Below are 18,145 nucleotides of genomic sequence, written 5' to 3'. Positions count from 1 at the left end.
AGTAAAGTAAAATGAGAGATCAATGTTGTGGGTAACCTTGTCCTCAATAGAGCTTAAGAAACAATTAATTCTATCCTTTGCAGACAGATGTCTCTGTACAAAAAAGATACATTAGATTTGTCCATACCTGTGGAGTAACAGTCATCGCATCTGGCCGCGAAACCAGGTGGCCCGGGTTCGAATCCCGGTCGGGGCAAGTTATCTGGTTGAGGTTTTTTCTGGGGTTTTCCCTCAACCCAAATATGAGCAAATGCTGGGTAACTTTCGGTGCTGGACCCCAGACTCATTTCACCGGCATTATCACCTTCATTTCATTCAGATGCTAAATAACCTAGATGTTGATACAGTGTCGTAAAATAACCCAATAAAATGAAATGCATTAGATTATGGAAGCATCTTGACTGACAAGAGGATACATGCATGATAGAAAATGAGAGCGCAGTAAAACCAATAGTCTGCAGTGTATCCAGGATGAACAAAATCTTGAGTTTTTTTTTTTTTAGAAGGAAAATAAAGTTCGGGATTCTGCAATTAAAATAACCGTGTGCATGACAAAGATGGCTTTTGAACCCATGACTTCTACAGTCTACTCTGAACTACGAATTCTATGTAGTTCTCTGCCTAGTAGACAGTATGTTCCTACAGCACAGTGTGTGTTGATGTGGTAGAGGCCTGTGACAGACGAAGCAGATAAAAATAAAGCAAAAAAAAATGTGGTACTTAAGAGGTTACGTCCATTCTCGGTTTTTCCCCTTCAAAATTTTCTAGAACTCCTTCAGTGGAGCAGCGTAACGCGGAGTGAGACAAGTGGCCAACAGGCTTGGAGCTCACATATTTAGTTTCTTACAGCCCCGAACCCCTTGCAAGGACGCGTTTTGCGTACCTTTTAAATTTGTCCTCCCAATTCTCCTCTTTCAATTCAATTCAATGGAGGCACAATGCAGTGAAATGCCGCAATTACGAATTTTTCAGAATAACGAAATAACTTTTTAGTCCCAGCCATTTTGCTATTAATTTACATGTAAAAAATATTCAGTTTAAAGAATGCATAAGTAACGAACTATTCAGTTTAACGTAATAATAATGCATCCCGATACCAAAAAAAAAAAAAAAATGTTATTTTAACGAAATTAGGCCTAATAAGCTGTTAAAAATTACTTAAAATTAATTCGAAAGAAAATAAAATAAATGAGTTATTGCTAGGCAACGGTCACCCTTGGTTTCTAAATGTTGTTGAGGGAAGAAGTAAAGAAGCAGGTATGGCAGAAAAAAAGACAAGAAAACAGTTTTTGCTAGATGAGAAGAGAAAAATCATTGAAGAAGTAAACAGAACAGAGAAGAAAAGCTAAGTCGCAAAAGTTCAACGTACTTTTTGCTGTGTAAAACTTAATTTTTTGTCCTAACAAGGCCATGATGAATGAAAAATATTGTGAAATGTGCAAGAATAATTATTCTCTTGTCGAATCTGCATAATTATCATTAGGCCTATGGTACCGATTCTAATTGAAGTTGCAATATAATATGGATATACAGTATAACCTAACCCAGGTACAGTATCTGTTATTTCATTACTTCGCTTTACTTCAGAATATCGCGTAAGTTCTTATGTACAAAGACTGTGCAAATTAAAAATAATTAAAACACGTGTTTTTATTGATGGCACAAGGGTAGATAAATAAATAAGTACATAAAAAAGATATTTCCCCTGGACCAAAACAAATAATTCAGTAAAGCAATAACAATATTATGGCTTTTGAAGGGACAAAGCACTTGAGATGCAAAATAGTGATTAACGGAAAAATAACAGAACAAGTAAATAACTTTAACTATTTGGGATGTAATGTATCCTACTGCCAAAAGAATGGTATCAATATAAAAATAAATAGATACTATAATATGTGCGGAACAATAAGAAGAACATAAAAAAATACAACATTAAGAACCACTCAACAAAAATTTTACAAAACAATGGCAGTACCTATGTTAACGTATGTGAGAACTAGACATTTAATAGATCAGACAGAAGAAAAATAGAGACAGCTGAAATGAAGTTCTTGTGTTCCGTAGCAGGTTATACACTTTTAGACAAAAAGCATAATGAAGACATAAGAACACAATTAAATATATACAACCTAAATGACACAATAAACCAAATAAGAACTAACTGGTTAGAACATATTGAAAGGATGCTACATAATAGATTTCCACAGCTGACACTTCAGTATCAACCTAAAGGCAAAAGGAAAGTAGGACGTCCAATTACAAGATGGAAAGAAACAATCTCTTGATGTGGAAACAGGTCAAAGGCCTGATTCCATGAAGAAGAAGAAGAAGAATTACAACATTATATACTTACACGGTATTCTGAAGTCAATCCCTATACATAATATGGGACATAATTTGTTACTTACTTACAAATGGCTTTTAAGGAACCCGCAGGTTCATTGCCGCCCTCACATAAGCCCGCCATCAGTCCCTATCCTGAGCAAGATTAATCCAGTCTCTATCACAGTCATGTCAATTGATGCCCATAGGAGCAAGTGCGCGCTTTAGAGCTCAGGAGAGCCTGAGCTTGGACGAGCTATATTCAGTTATGGCCAGCACTGATTCAATGGATAAAGGGAAGAGAACTTATTAAAACTGTATCCATTTTAATTTTAATGCTCATTTTTCACAAGTTTAATTTTTTTTATCCAAAAGAAATATTTTCTCAATTTTTTTTTTTATAGAAAAGTGAAATTTTCAGTTATAGGCCTATTTATTTAGTAGCCTTACAGAATGTTTTCGTAAATCTAATATACCGTATATACATATTACTGAAGATGGTGTATTGAAAATTTTGATAATATTCGCATGAAAATTGTTTGTAAGGAAATGAATTAACAAAGCAACTACTGTTACATCATAAGCAAAAGATACGTGCCCATGTGTTGTGAAAATGTCAGCTCTATAGCTTCAGCACATTTCGAGAAAATAATTTAATATTCTGATGATAGGAAGTTGCTCATCAATATTACCTTAAAAGCATAATGCGATAAGAGTTTTGTTATGGAAGTTTGTGCACCACTGTTTTCTTAATCCAACAGGTTGCTTATTCATATACACAACCCTTGCTCTTTCCATACTTAGCGCTTGCTGCCCGAGCATGACGTCAAGGTCAGAAAAAATGCGCTTGCTTTGACATCACTCCTCTATCATATCCCACCTCCCACCTGTCTCGGCCTCCCCAAAGGTCTTTTCCCTTCCGGTCTCCCAACTAACACTCTATATGCATTTCTGGATTCGCCCATATGTGCATAATTTGTAAGCAGATTTAATCAATTTTCTGTTTAACGAAATTTTACTGTAACGAAAATTATTACAGTACCCCCTCCAGTTCGTTATACTGAGATTTCACTGTAATTAGGCTACAGTGGACTCCGAAAATAAATGAAGAAAAGAATTGATATAGATATGATGTGTAGATTATCATTCAGTTATTTAATTAGTCCAAAAATGCCGGCAATTGTGCTGCTTAACAGAAGAATTATAAAATTCGGATTTGTTTGCAATCTAATGACACAACATTGAACTGAGTTGTTTGATATCATACTGGTCTTTCATAATAACATAGGCTACATTTTAATATTGTGACACATAACTAGTAACCATGGTTACCACAATCAAAGATCAGCATTCTGTTTGCAGAGACTTCCACATAAGTTTGAAAATTTATTCAATCATGTATTAATAAGTGGAAATGTCGATATTAAATTGTAAAGGATGTGTCTAAAATGGACTTGACATAACCTATTTAACTGTTTGCGACAAATACTGCTATATCATTAAGAGAACAACTATTCTGCAGAAAATACACACATTATTAGAATTGGTCGGCATATTGTTGTGCTCTTGCACAGAATCATTTATGTGTACTTACTGGGGAAATGTGGCAAACGAGAAAGACAGGCTTAGATGCGACATGGCCAACATTGAACAAGCTTATATTATGTAAATACACGTTTAATTTGAGTTTAATATAGCAATTCCTTTGTTTTTTTAGAACTTTGAACATGTATTTATATTAGGCGATTGTCAAGATGGCCATGACTAGACCAATGATAACCATATGACTCTGGATTTCCATCATAGCCTGTCTTTCTCATATGTCATGCTGGGGCAATGAGTGACGTCAGAGATAGTGTCGGAATGGAGGTATAAAAATATTCGTATTGCAACAATAATAATTGATGTGCTTTGAACGATAAAAACTGAAAGTCTGGTTTAAACTAATATACTTCACAGCTGTGAGCAAATATTTAATTTATTTGTTATTTTCATGTGCATAACATAAAGACTAGATGAGAATTTCCATGCTCATGAATGTAAGAGAAAATTACGATGTAAACATTGATAAAAATAATCAATGTGATATATTTATCAACAGTAATCTCACTAGAGGTTTTGATTTATCTAGAGAAAATCAAAACTCGAGTGGGATTTAATTGACTTTTACACGATTAGAAGAAATAAAGTACTCTAATACAATAAAATATTAACTGACTTAAATTCTATTTCACTAATGTTAGCTTCACCAAAATGTTTGAACGAAGCCACCATTTTCATTTGACTACCTATGCGGTAAACAAATGACAATCACAAAGCATGTTTTATAGTACTGTAAAGAATTTGCAGTTTGAAATGTTGGCAAACAAAGAAACAAATGGTAGGTAGGTGATAAAAAAAAGAAGAAAGTATATAAAAATTATAAGAAATAAAGTATTCTAATACAATAAAATAGATATTAATTGACTTGTTAAAATTCTATTTCACTAATGTTACCTTCACCAAAACGTTTGAAAGAGCTGCCATTTTCAGTCGACTGTCTGTGTATGAAACAAATGACGATTGCAAAGCATGTTTTATAGTACCATAAAGAATTTGCAGTTTGAAATGTTGGCAAACAAAAAAAACAAATGCTAGGGAAGTGATAAAATTGTAGCAATAAGCAACTATGATTGGTTGAAACCAGAGCCATCTTCAGTTACAAGCCAAAGCATGGGTATGTTTGGCAACGCTGAGTGAAGGTGGTCAGAGGCGAAATAAGGCATGACATTTGACGTTTCAGTGCTTTGGTCTCATTGCCACGTGTACATTTTCGATATTAATTTATATAAAAGTAAGTGCGTATGCTCAAGACTTATTGTATTGATGTATGTAATTTATTACGGAATCCGAAATGGTATTTTATTTGAGTTTCAGAATACCGCTTAAGTACTTGCATACAGCCACTTATAACTTAAAAAAAATTAAAAGCATACGTGTTTTTTTATTGATGGTACAAAGGAAAATAAATACTTAAAGAAATGTTACTTGTACGAAAAATAAATAAAATAACGACGTACTTTCGCAATACTCTATTCCAATCAATTAACCATTATGTAGCTAGAAAATTGACAATGTTTTGCCACTTTCTTGTTTCACCTCTGAGGTATGGGATATCATATACATTTTAATCTCATGTGATTATCTATAAATATTTCAGATGCCCAGGAAGCCAGTTTTAGTTTGAACCTGGCCAGTCAACATAACAATACTGTTATCTTGAATTATTTGTTATAAACTTTTAAAAATATAATTTTAAATAAATATAACTTCAGAAAACAAGGTAAGAATTTAAATTATGCAAGTAAAATAAAAATATAAACAGAGAAAACTATTGACATATTATAATATAATATTATGAGGATGTAAATACAGTTAGGCCAAGTATAAAATCTATAAAAAAATGCAGAAACATACCTTTAACATAATATGTAACAAAACACATCTTTATCTATTAAGTATGTGCCAATTAGCATAAACTCAGTGAACTTTAAATCCTGTAAATACTAAGTGAAAAGAAACGTGTTTATAACTAATTTATTACAATTTATTATTTATTTATTACATGACAGGAAAAATTCACAACATTATGTTGTTCTTTTGTTTTAGTATTTTTTTAATTAAAGCTTTGTAATTTACAAAGCCATCTGTGAATTAATTTCGTGATAGATTATGCTGTAATTAAAGTCAGCAATGATTTTTGGTCCAACCAATCAGAATTGATTAGTCATATGTCTCAACTATCCTTATAAAAGGACTCTAGTTTTTGACACCAAATGTTATAAAAAAACTGGCATAAAGCACTTCCGACCAATTCTACACTAGATTAAATTATATTGCATATCCTTTCAATTTACTATCTCTCTGAATGAAATGTAACAGGTATCATGATCAAAAGGAACTTGGGTTTGAGTAATGGAAATGTAGTCCATGAAATAATATTTTGGTTGTTAGAGAATGAATTTTATACAAATAAAACTCACATGTAAGAAAATATGACTGAAAAACAATAGGAGTGGAGATTTGTAAGCATGAAATTAATGTATTAAGATCATTTATACAGTCAGTTATTTGTCATGAGTTTAGTTTAAAATGGGGTTGCCAGATTTCAGTTTTAACAATAAGAAATTTCTTTTCTACATAAATGGCATTAGTTTCAGTGAATTATCTTGTCTTGTGGAGCATCTTTTGTAATTTTAGTTTACTTTGGAATAATTATTAATTCAGTAAATATTAGCGTAGGAAATTGAAAGCAAATTACAGTTTTTAACAGGTCGTTATAGCATTTGACTATATTTAGTCACAACAAAAAAATTAAAGTTGCTATTGTTGAATAAAACACATTTTATGACAGCCTGAAACATGGAATCATTAGTTGTGAAATCATCTTGATAAAAGAGCTCATTGTGCCTAAAATGACAGTTTCAATGAATGGTTCGAGGTGCACTAAAAATATGGAGGAATATTTTGTACTTGTGTTGTTAAATGGAAGCCATGCTGAGTTGAATTCTTTAAGGCAAGCCATGAGTGAAATTTGGGCTAAATTTTATTGAAAATTCAAGTTACTTGGTTTGTCTTAAAAAGTGCTACATATGCCCACTTCAGAAAATGTCTAAAGAAGTGTAAGGGGCCATAATATACAACAGGGTAGTTTTGAACAATATGCATGATTTTTTTTTTTTTATTAAAAATATTTCTGAGTCTTGCATCATGTAAAAAGTTTCAGGTGTCATACTTTCAGTCCTGTTGAGATAAAATTTTGTAACCAAGTTAAGAAAAGTGTGAGGAAGAAGAATAGATATATTGTTTCGTTGCAAAGTTTAATGAACACTTCATATGTTTAATTATGTATGATTATTGTTATTTGATTATAAAAAATCAGAGAAGAAACAATTCTACATGCCAAACTAATCAAGACACATACAAAATTTATATCGAATTTGAAAACTGTGTCTTTGGGAAATATATTCACTAAAAATCAACACACAAAAAATTATAACACAGGGGATTTTTTTGTGACGTAATTAAAAAAATGTATAAATTACTTTATGACACAAAGTATTTAGCCTACAGATTTAAAATGTCAGCTTTTTACTGTAATTTTTAAGAATATGTGGTAAGAATTTAAAAAGGATTGGATTAATAGTCTCAGACTTCCAAATTTCACTTATGGTTTAGCTTAAGTACCAATACTCTCCATGACTGAAATCATGCAATACGTAATCAAACAGATACGTAATAATGTTATTTCTTAACATAACCATATTCACATTGTTATATTATTTTCATATTTTATAAATGGTGTGTATTTTATTTACGAATTTTTTTTTCAAATCTAGAAGATAATATAAATTGCTCAAAACTTCGCTAATTGTAATGCATTCTTGAAAATATGAACTCTCTCTTTACAAGCATTGCAGCAGATGTTCCTTTTTTTACATACTGGTAAACATTTAGTTGCCATAGTAACGGATTTGTTTCGTTTTTGTTTTTTAAGTCAAGTTATTTCTGAAATAACTGCTACTAGCCAAATACAGAATAATTATTATAGGTCCTGTGGAAACTGTTGTAGGACAAAGGAAATATGCTTTCAGAGACCTAGACATCCTGTAAATACAAAGCGTCTGGCAACCCTAATTTCTGTTATGTTGGCACAGATGACTTGTTTGTAAGAAAAGTTTCATGTATTTGACACCCATCTTTTTACTGCCTAGTAAATTTACAAATAAATTGAACATCAAATGTCTACTTCTTAGGTTAGTGGTTTCTGTTCATAATTGTATCATCAAACATTAAATATGATGAGAAATAACGATGATGATGATAATGATGATGATGATAATAGCAACATTGTGTCAATACTCGCCATGTAATGACGAAATGAACAATCCCAACTGCAGAATTGTTTGTAATTAATTATTGGATATGAACAGTTTTATGTAATTAAAAGTTTGTTAAAACCCTATTTCAGTGAATTATTGATATACAAGTTCACGTATTTGACCACAGTATGCTATAATATTATAAGAAAAAAGATTTCTTGGTATTGTAAATTATGTAAAAATGTTAACCTAGCAGTATGGATTTAAGATGACGCCCATTTTTTACATCGAGCTTTGTTTGGAAACTTTCATGCCTCAGAATTAATACAGGTATTGGGAAGATAAAGTCTGCAACAACAGACATTGTATAATTTATCAAAGATCTCAGTTCCACATACGTCAGCAAATTTCTGCTGTAAATATTATACATCTTGATTACACAACTTTTAACACTGTATCACTTCGGAATGTGTATGATAAGACTTTCTTGTGTTAAATTTTAACGTACCTTGTTTACATGTTTCGACCTATTTATGGGTCATCTTCAGAACTGGTCATTGTTGGTCTTGGCGCCTCTTGTTTCCTGTGAGGATGCATTCGTAGTGTAGAGTCAAAGAGTGTGTGTGTTTTGAAATTGAGTTGTGTGTTGTGAATATCGTTGGGGTGTGTTTTCGTGTGTCTGTATATTTCATATTGTTCTAGTGTGTTGAATTTCTGGCTTTTTGGTTGGATGTGCAGTATTTCCATGTCTGTGTTGATGTCTCTGTAGGTGTGGTTGTGGTCTACAAAAACATCTCAACACACAAACAAACAAATACAACCACACAGGCGTATACAAACTCAAATGTAACACCTGCAACAACTTCTGCATAGGACAGACAGGCAGATCATTTCAAACACGTTACAAAGAACACATCACAGCCATAACAAAATTACAAAACACCTCCACATATGCAGAACACATCACAAATGCTAACCACACCCACAGAGACATCAACACAGGCATGGAAATACTGCACATCCAACCAAAAAGCCAGAAACTCAACACACTAGAACAATATGAAATATACAGACACACGAAAACACATCCAAATGAAATTCTCAACACACAACTCAATTTCAAAGCACATACATTCTTTGACTCTACACTACGAACGCACCCACACAGGAAACAAGAGGCGCCAAGACCAACAACGACCAGTTCTGAAAATGACCCATAAACAGGTCGAAACATGTAAACAAGGTACGTTAAGATTTAACACAAGAAAGTCTTATCATACATATTCCGATGTAAATATTAGTTGTAATAACTGTGTGTACATAGGTTAAGACGTCCATTTCGTAGAAGATAAATACTGGAGACTTTTAGACCTGTATATTGCCCATTCTGGAAAACTCTTGACTTGAGTTTAATTTATTATTATTATTATTATTATTGTTATTGTTATTATTATTATTATTATTATTATTATTATTATTATTATTATTATTATTATTATTATTATACACATGTTTTACACACCAAAAAATTCTAAACTCTAGAATACAGGTAAGCAAACTGTTCCAGCATTTGTGGTCATTGCATGTCGAGCCTCGAACCAAAGGTCAGGGAAAACAAACAAAATATCAAGTAAGAATGAGTAATGTTTTTGATCAGTGAATAAAGAGAATTATTTTCCCTGGGCTAAAAAATTGCAGCTTGCTTTACCTTGCATAAAAAACAAATAAATAAATCAGTGAATGAAAATGAAGTAAGTATTTTCCCTGAAATGATTACTTCACAAACTTCTCTGTACAGTTTGCCTTGATTTCTCACAACATTACGGCATGGTTTTTGGCTACGTACCTGGATTCTCGAATCATTCCTACAGAAAGTTATTACTGATAGTATGTATTACAGAATGTGTATTATTTCACTTATTTACTTACAAATGGCTTTTAAGGAACCCGCAGGTTCATTGCCGCCCTCACATAATCCCGCCATCAGTCCCTATCCTGAGCAAGATTAATCCAATCCCTACCATCATATCCCACCTCCCTCAAATCCATTTTAATATTATCCTCCCATCTACGTCTTGGTCTCCCCAAAGGTCTTTTCCCCTTACGGCCTCCCAACTAACACTCTATATGCATTTCTAGATTCGCCCGTACGTGCTACATGCCCTGCCCATCTCAAACGTCTGGATTTAATGTTCCTAATTATGTCAGGTGAAGAATACAATGCGTGCAGTTCTGTGTTGTGTAACTTTCTCCATTCTCCTGTAACTTCATCCCTCTTACTTCCAAATATTTTCCTAAGCACCTTATTCTCGAACACTCTTAACTTCTGTTCCTCTCTCAAAGTGAGAGTCCAAGTTTCAAAACCATACAGAGCAACTGGTAATATAACTGTTTTATAAATTCTAACTTACAGATTTTTTGAGAGCAGATTGGATGACAAAAGCTTCTCAACCGAATAATAACAGGCATTTCCCATATTTATTCTGTGTTTAATTTCCTCCTGAGTGTCATTTATATTTGTTGCTGTTGCTCCAAGATATTTGAATTTTTCCACCTCTTCGAAGAATAAATTTCCAATTTTTATATTTCCATTTCGTACAATATTCTGGTCACGAGACATAATCATATACTTTGTTTGTTCGGGTTTTACCTCCAAACCTATCTCTTTACTTGCTTCAAGTAAAATTATCGTGTTTTTCCTAATCGTTCGTGGATTTTCTCCTAAAGTTTCACGTCATGCTTGACTTAGTATATAAAGAAAAAAAAAAAAACAAGAAATTCTTTTATCCATTTGCAAGAAATATAAAATTAATGATGCTGTCAATCTGAAATATTGTGATATCTTGTGGAAAAAGATTTTTTTTTCCCTAGAATAAAACAAACTTAACGTAATATTATGAAGTATGATGGAGCAAGGGTCTGTGCCAATTAAAAACCACTGTGATTGGTACCCTAAAAATATCTGAAAAACAGCAGAAAAAGCGACAATTTATGCATGAAAAGTTACACAATTGTTTCTCACACGTTAAAGACTAGGTAACATAACACTAAAATTTATAACCTTAGCACAGTGAAGTTGTTATTTATTTATTCAAATAACTTAACAGTTCAAAAGTATTAAAGACTAATTTTAAGCAAAAAAAAAAAATAATTTTTACAGTGTTTTTACTGTGTTTGATCATCCTTGCCTTCATTTACATAAAACTGTTGTTACCTTGGTTAAGTCCACCACTGTGGAGTAACGGTTAGTATGTCTGACCATGAAACAAATGGGCCTGGGTTCAAATCCTAATTGGGACAAGTTGGGGTTTTTTCCTCTTTCCATTAAGAGTAAATGCTGGGTAACTTCAGGCACTGGACCCTGTACTCATTTCACTGGTATTATTACCTTCATCACATTCAGACACTAGCTAGTCATAGCAATTGATAAAGTGTCGTATTGTATTGTATTTATTAACATTCCATGGTATTCATACATTGCTTTACAGCTAGAATATGGAACAAGTCAAAAAACTTAATACTGTTATAAAGTCTTAATTTATAGTCACAGTCTAGATCAAATATATACAGAAGAGATTTACAATATAGTCTACTAGTACAACACAAAGTTTTAGTATCAATTTCATGAAGCGTTATTGAATGTCATGAATTCATCTACAGAATAGAAGGCGTGAGAAATTAGGTACTTCTTTAATTTGGCCCTAAATAATCTTATGTTTTGAGTTTCATTTTTTATATTCCTAGGAAGGCTATTAAAAATTTTTACTGCCATATAACGCACTCCTTTTTGATAGCACGATAGACTTGCCGATGGAGTATGAAAGTCATTTTTTGACGTGTATTTATGCTATGAACTGTTGAATTAGTTACAAAGTTTTCACGATTACATACGAGGAAGATTATTAATGAAAAGATATACTGACAAGCCATGGGCATTATTTGTAGTTTTTTGAAAATAGCCCTACATGATTCCCTAGATTTGGCACCTACTATTATTCTAATTACTCTTTCTTGTTGCAGGAATATACTGTTACTATCTGTGGAATTTCCCCAGAATATTATTCCAAAACTCATTACCGAGTGGAAGTATGCAAAGTATATTGTTTTTAAAGTATTGATATTTACTATCTTTTGCATAGTTCTAATAACAAAACAAGCTGAATTTAGTTTGGGGGTAATTCCTTTAATATGATTTTTCCAATTTAACACATTATCGATTTTTAAGCCAAGATATTTGGTTGTTGTTGTTTCTAATAGGGATCTATTGTTAATTATTGTGCTAGAAATTTGCGAGGTTGAATTTTAACAGGATTTAAATTGAATTATGTTAGTTTTGTTACAATTTAATACTAATTTATTGGCTGAGAACCAGTCACATATTTTGAAGAGAATTTCCTCTGTTGAAGATTGGAATGTGTTGGAGTTATTGGCTGTAATTACTATACTTGTGTCATCTGCAAATAATATGGGATGACCTACATCTTTCATTAGGGAGGCAAGATCATTTATGAACACTAGAAAAAGTAGGGGACCTAATATTGATCCTTGAGGAATTCATAAATTACTAATTAAAAAAACTTTGGTTAATACAGTTGAACTTGGTTATAGCCACCTTTGCTACAATGGTAATCATTAAGAAGTAAGGTTTTTATCTGTATTAAACAAATTTGACTTTTTTTTTTTAATTTTTATAATGATGTATCTTTAATAAACACCTCGTTTATGATATTTAGCAATAGTGTAAATTCTTAGAAAATGTCATGTTATATGTACAGTCTTAGAAAAATGTTTTGTTGCATAGATACTTTATAAGTCCCAGAATGATCATAGAACGAGCGACCTGGTTTACAAGAGAAGGACTAGTTGAGGTAATCAAATTAGTTTTGTTTCGTTGTATGTCTGATCATGCACAGTGCCTCCTTTCTGGGACTTACAAAAGTATCTGTGCGACAAAACTTTTTTCCAAGACTGTACATTAAACAGAAACTGTTGAGAGAACTTCAGAGGTAGTTGATAATGTCATTAGTAGGGCTAGGATTTTGATGAAATTGCATCTTTTTTCTAGTAAGCCAGAAACATAGCCGCTTTAGTATTTATATGTTATGTGATAAACTGAGTGTTTTAAAACATATTTGTTACGGCATTTTTTCGCATTTTTTGCCTGTTTCAACTCATAAGAGCATCTTTTGTTTTATTCGGACACTTTTGAGGCATTTTCATTTAATTTCGGCCACAAATCCCCATTATTAATGTAAAATAATGTTTATTTCCTTTGATATTTGTCTACATATTTTGTCCATTAATACCATTATTTTTTTACTTGGTTATTTAACGACGCTGTATCAACTACGAGGTTATTTAGTGTCGATGAAATTGGTGATAGCGATATGATATTTGGCGAGATGAGGCCGAGGATTCGCCACAGATTACCTGACTTTTGTCTTACAGTTGGGAAAAACCCAACCAGGTAATCATCCCAAGCGGGAGTCGAATCCGCGACCGAGCGCAACTCCGGATCAGCAGGCAAGCGCCTTAACCCACCAAGCTACGCCTATGGCTAATACCCGTTATTTTGTATAATATTTTAATCGTTTTTCTACACAAATATTGCCATTTTAACGTAGTACACTCCAACCACTCCATCAATATAGACTCCTCTATACCTGCTAATTCCGTATAAGAGTGGCCTTGTGATGGGCTACATGGAAACTACATCAGGTAAAATAATTAAAGTGTACCACTTAGAAAAATTATGTAAAATTAAATAAACTTAAATGTTGGTACTACTCGTAGAATTTAATTTAATTACTAGTCTAAATATTAAGTAGTATAAAACCTCTTTTCCTACTAAGCCAATTATGTAAGAACAACTTTTAGGGCATTTTAAGGGCATTTTTGAGAGATTTTTAGGTCATAGTTGCATTGTTTTAGGACTTAGGATTTATAGGTCATGAAAATCCTAGCCCTAGTCATTAGTGACCAATAGCATTTTTAGTTACTGTGACAAGTATTTTATGGACCAAAAACTGAAATTTCAAGAAAAGAGGATGTAGTGTGGGGTAGACCAAGCTCTTTCTTCTTTCGAGCCAACAACCTTTAGAAACAATAGCAGCCAAATTGTGTAAGGTACTGTAATCCAGACATTCAGTTTGCAAACAGGTGTTCCATGCAGAAATGTACAAAGAAAAGAAAAGTTTTACGTATGGAAGAAAAAGTGAATATTATAAAATAATATAAATGGAGAGTTTTAAATAGAAAGCTGATGAATGCCATGAATTTGGTTTGATCAATGAAGAATTGAAACCAAGATGAGATCATGAACTTACTTTCTGGGTAAGTATTATCTACTTACAGCTTAGGGCTTGTCAAATTTCTCCAATATTTTATTGAAGCTTTTAATTTCTGAAACTTAGTCAGTATGGACAGCTGTTTTGTATTTCCCATCTGCTGTTGAGATATTATAATTGTGAAGTTTCTATGTAAGTTGATTAACAGTTCCCTTGCAAGATTTATTTCTTTCGTGTTCAACTGAAATCATTATTGTGGTATAATTGAAGAGTTCGCGGGAAAAACTACGAATGTCACATTTCTGTTAAGGATTAGATAATGATCTAATTGAGTCTATAACTGCAAGATGTAGTGCTGTTTCTATAGAAAATAAAGGAAAGGATTACTGTATTCGTAGTGATAATTCTCCTTTTTACCATTTTTCATAAGAACAACATTAAATTTCGCAGTGATCCATTGAATTAGATAATGACATCAACCTTAAGAAAACTGAAATTCATCGTTTTTCTCGCGAACTCTTCAATTGTATTGAAATGGTGGGCGATCATGTCAGTTGCACGTTGTGAACTAGTCATTTGTTACCAAGTGACGTAAATTACCATTTCATTCACTGCAGTTTAAAATCTCTATGAGAAATTAATATGTACCATTATTTTTCCCATACAGTATGCGCCAAAACAAACAGTATTAAAATTATCACTTGGTTACAGCTCATGTTTGCCTAGCAACCAAGTATTTATTTGCTTAAATATTTATATATATTGTAGATCCAGTGCTTGGCTTAGCACTGCAATTATAGTTCTTACAGCAAAGGAAAAAGTTTTTATTGTGTATTATCTCCATTCATACAGACTTGGACGTACAAATGACACAAGTTCACTTAACTTATTACTTTCATTGTCCTTAATGTGAATGTCCTTTCAACATACCTCAGTCCACCACTGAGGAGTAACAGCATATCTGACAATCATAGGCGGAGTTTTGGGGGGCATGGGGGTGCACTGCCCCCTCAAACTTGTCTGACCTCTTTTTTTTTTTTTTTTTCTATTAACATCAGAAAGTACTGAATTCGAAATATATTTTTTGCTTTAGTTTAGGATTAAGTTTCTGTGCTTAAATGTAGGAATTAATGTCTTCAGATCATGTGTCTGGACTATAATATTTATTTTAAATTTCTGAATGTATAAGAATTCCTATACCTCATTGGGAGAATGGAAGCACTGTAATGTTTCTTTTGTAACAGCCTGTACTCATGTGTTAGAAGTATGCAGGTGTTCAGGCCGCTACTTGGAGAAATATGAATGACATACTGCACAACAATGCAGAAAAAAGAAAAATGATCCCGGTGTAATGTGTAAACTTACAGACGAGATTAAATAAAATAATTAGAATTTACATTTCATATGATATCTTCAGGAATGTAAGCTTCATATAAAAAAGTTTCTGTTAGCACTGTTACGTAGTTTTATTGATGTATGAGAGAGAAAAAGAGAGAGATTGTTTTAAGTTATGCCCTATTATAATTTGTAGTAGACCAACAGTTCATGCCCTATACAACTCGGTTCGAAACATCGCGGATATGTATGTAACACTGTAAGAAACATACCCTCGAAAATACTTTTATTAAATGATCATATTCCAATATACTGTACCACGGTCAAGCTATAACGGGGGAGGAGGCAAATGATGTCCCCCATAACCCCGTTGTATGGGGATTCTATGGTTTTGCTTCCCCCCCCCCCCCCCAAGTAAACTGTTCGAAGTTACCTGGTTTAGATTTTTTCCGGTGTTTTCTCTCAACCCATTAAGAACAAATGCAGTATAACTTTCGGTGCTGGACCTTGGACTCATTTCACTTGCATTATCACCTTCATTTCGCTCAGATGCTAGATAACCATTTCAGTTGATAAAACGTCGTAAAATGAATTTAAAAAAATACCCTATAAGCAGACATCAAGTGATGCAAGGCCAGGTGGATGCTGTGAATAAGGAAAATGTGTTCCAAGGGAAATTATACGTTCCCCAAAGTTTTTCTTGAACAAAGCGAATGTGTTTATGGTTGCCTGGCTGGTGAGATTGCTTTCTGTAAAGCTTGTGAAACATTTCACACAGCCAACTGAAGAGTGTTTCAAACTTGTGTCATTTGTACGTCCAAGTCCGTATGAATTTTTTTTTTAATTTTATTTTATTGGGTTATTTTACGACGCTGTATCAACATCTAGGTTATTTAGCGTCTGAATGAAATGAAGGTGATAATGCCGGTGAAATGAGTCCGGGGTCCAGCACCGAAAGTTACCCAGCATTTGCTCGTATTGGGTTGAGGGAAAACCCCGGGAAAAACCTCAACCAGGTAACTTGCCCCGACCAGGACTCGAACCCGGGCCACCTGGTTTCCTGGCCAGACGTGCTGACCGTTACTCCACAGGTGTGGACAAGTCCGTATGAATGGATATAATACACAACAATAAAGATTTTTTTCTGTACTGTGAGAACTATAATTACAGTGCTAATCCAAGCATGGGATGTACAATATGTCTAAATATTTTAACAAATACTTGATTGCTAGGCAGACATGCACTGTAACCGAGTGATAATTTTAGTACTGTTTGTTTTGGCACATACTATAATATAAGATAAAATGGCGAATGAAATGTTATAAATGTTTACACCCAAGTAACTGAAATCCATTATTATTTTTTTGTTTAATTTCTAGCTTACAATATAACAATTTTTCACTCATGAGAACTGCTTTAATTTTCTTAATTGGTGTTATAATTAACACACAAGTAATTTGATTTATTTACTCTGCAAGCAATTTTTGTACAAAAATTTTATTTTTCTTCAAATATTAAAGAACGATGTTTTAAAAGGCGGGGTCATCTTAGATTCATGTTCGTACTGTGTTTGGATAAATATGCTGTATTAGTCTTTTTTATAACTAAAATATTAATCTATAAAAATTTAAGAACCTCATTACATTAGTGAGCTTAAAGAGTATGTCATGGGCGTTGTCAGTACAATTACATTCAGAAATATTAACATGTTATTTTTTAATAATATTTAGTAATCGGTAAAGAATATGTGAACCATGACAACAGAAAAAACAAAAGAGAAATTAGTACAGAAATGATGAAGCTTATTGATTTTAGAGTCATTACTAAATATGTAGTAAAATGCATAACGAAGTTCAAACAGTTGTAGAAAGGTGGGTTTAGTTCAAATTAAAGTTTTTATAAACTAGGCTTGTTCAGTCTTACATATCACAATTGGCTGAAGAAATGTCACAAAAGAAAAATTTACAGTTTGAATTAATGTACACACTTCCAAAGGCCCATTTAATCGTATGTATATATAAATGCCTTTGAGTGTAATTTTAGTTATTCAACTGTCTTTTTTTTTTTTATTAGAATTATCAATGTCTTTGGTAGATGAAAACATAGAAAATACTCATCTTATTGTCATAGTCAGTATTTTCAAAGACTTCTTTTGTAATATTTTTTATTCTTAGTAATATTTTTCAATCGTTCACGATTTTGCTGTAAAATTTTCACAATAAAAAAACAAACAAAAAATAAATAATGTTAACAGCTTCTTCAGCATGACGGATTCGATATTTCTACTTTTGGTCTTGTAACATTGTGGGACAATAAAACGAATTTTATGTAAGAAAA

The 18,145-nt window shown here is 32.6% G+C and overlaps 1 protein-coding gene across 1 annotated transcript in view; it reads left to right on the top strand.

Moving 5' to 3' along the window:
* Positions 1-18,145, top strand: part of LOC138712648 (uncharacterized) — a 91,036-nt gene extending 72,891 nt beyond the window's left edge. Inside the window, exon 12 of the mRNA XM_069844614.1 lies at positions 1-18,145. This exon is cut by the window's left edge and continues 11,294 nt beyond it. The gene's annotated coding sequence lies outside the window, so the exon portion shown is untranslated.

This window comes from Periplaneta americana, chromosome 2 (genome assembly GCF_040183065.1).
Source record: "Periplaneta americana isolate PAMFEO1 chromosome 2, P.americana_PAMFEO1_priV1, whole genome shotgun sequence".
NCBI lineage: Eukaryota > Metazoa > Arthropoda > Insecta > Blattodea > Blattidae > Periplaneta > Periplaneta americana.
Note: the sequence above shows the minus strand (reverse complement) of the source record. Positions and strands in the feature narration are given on the sequence as shown.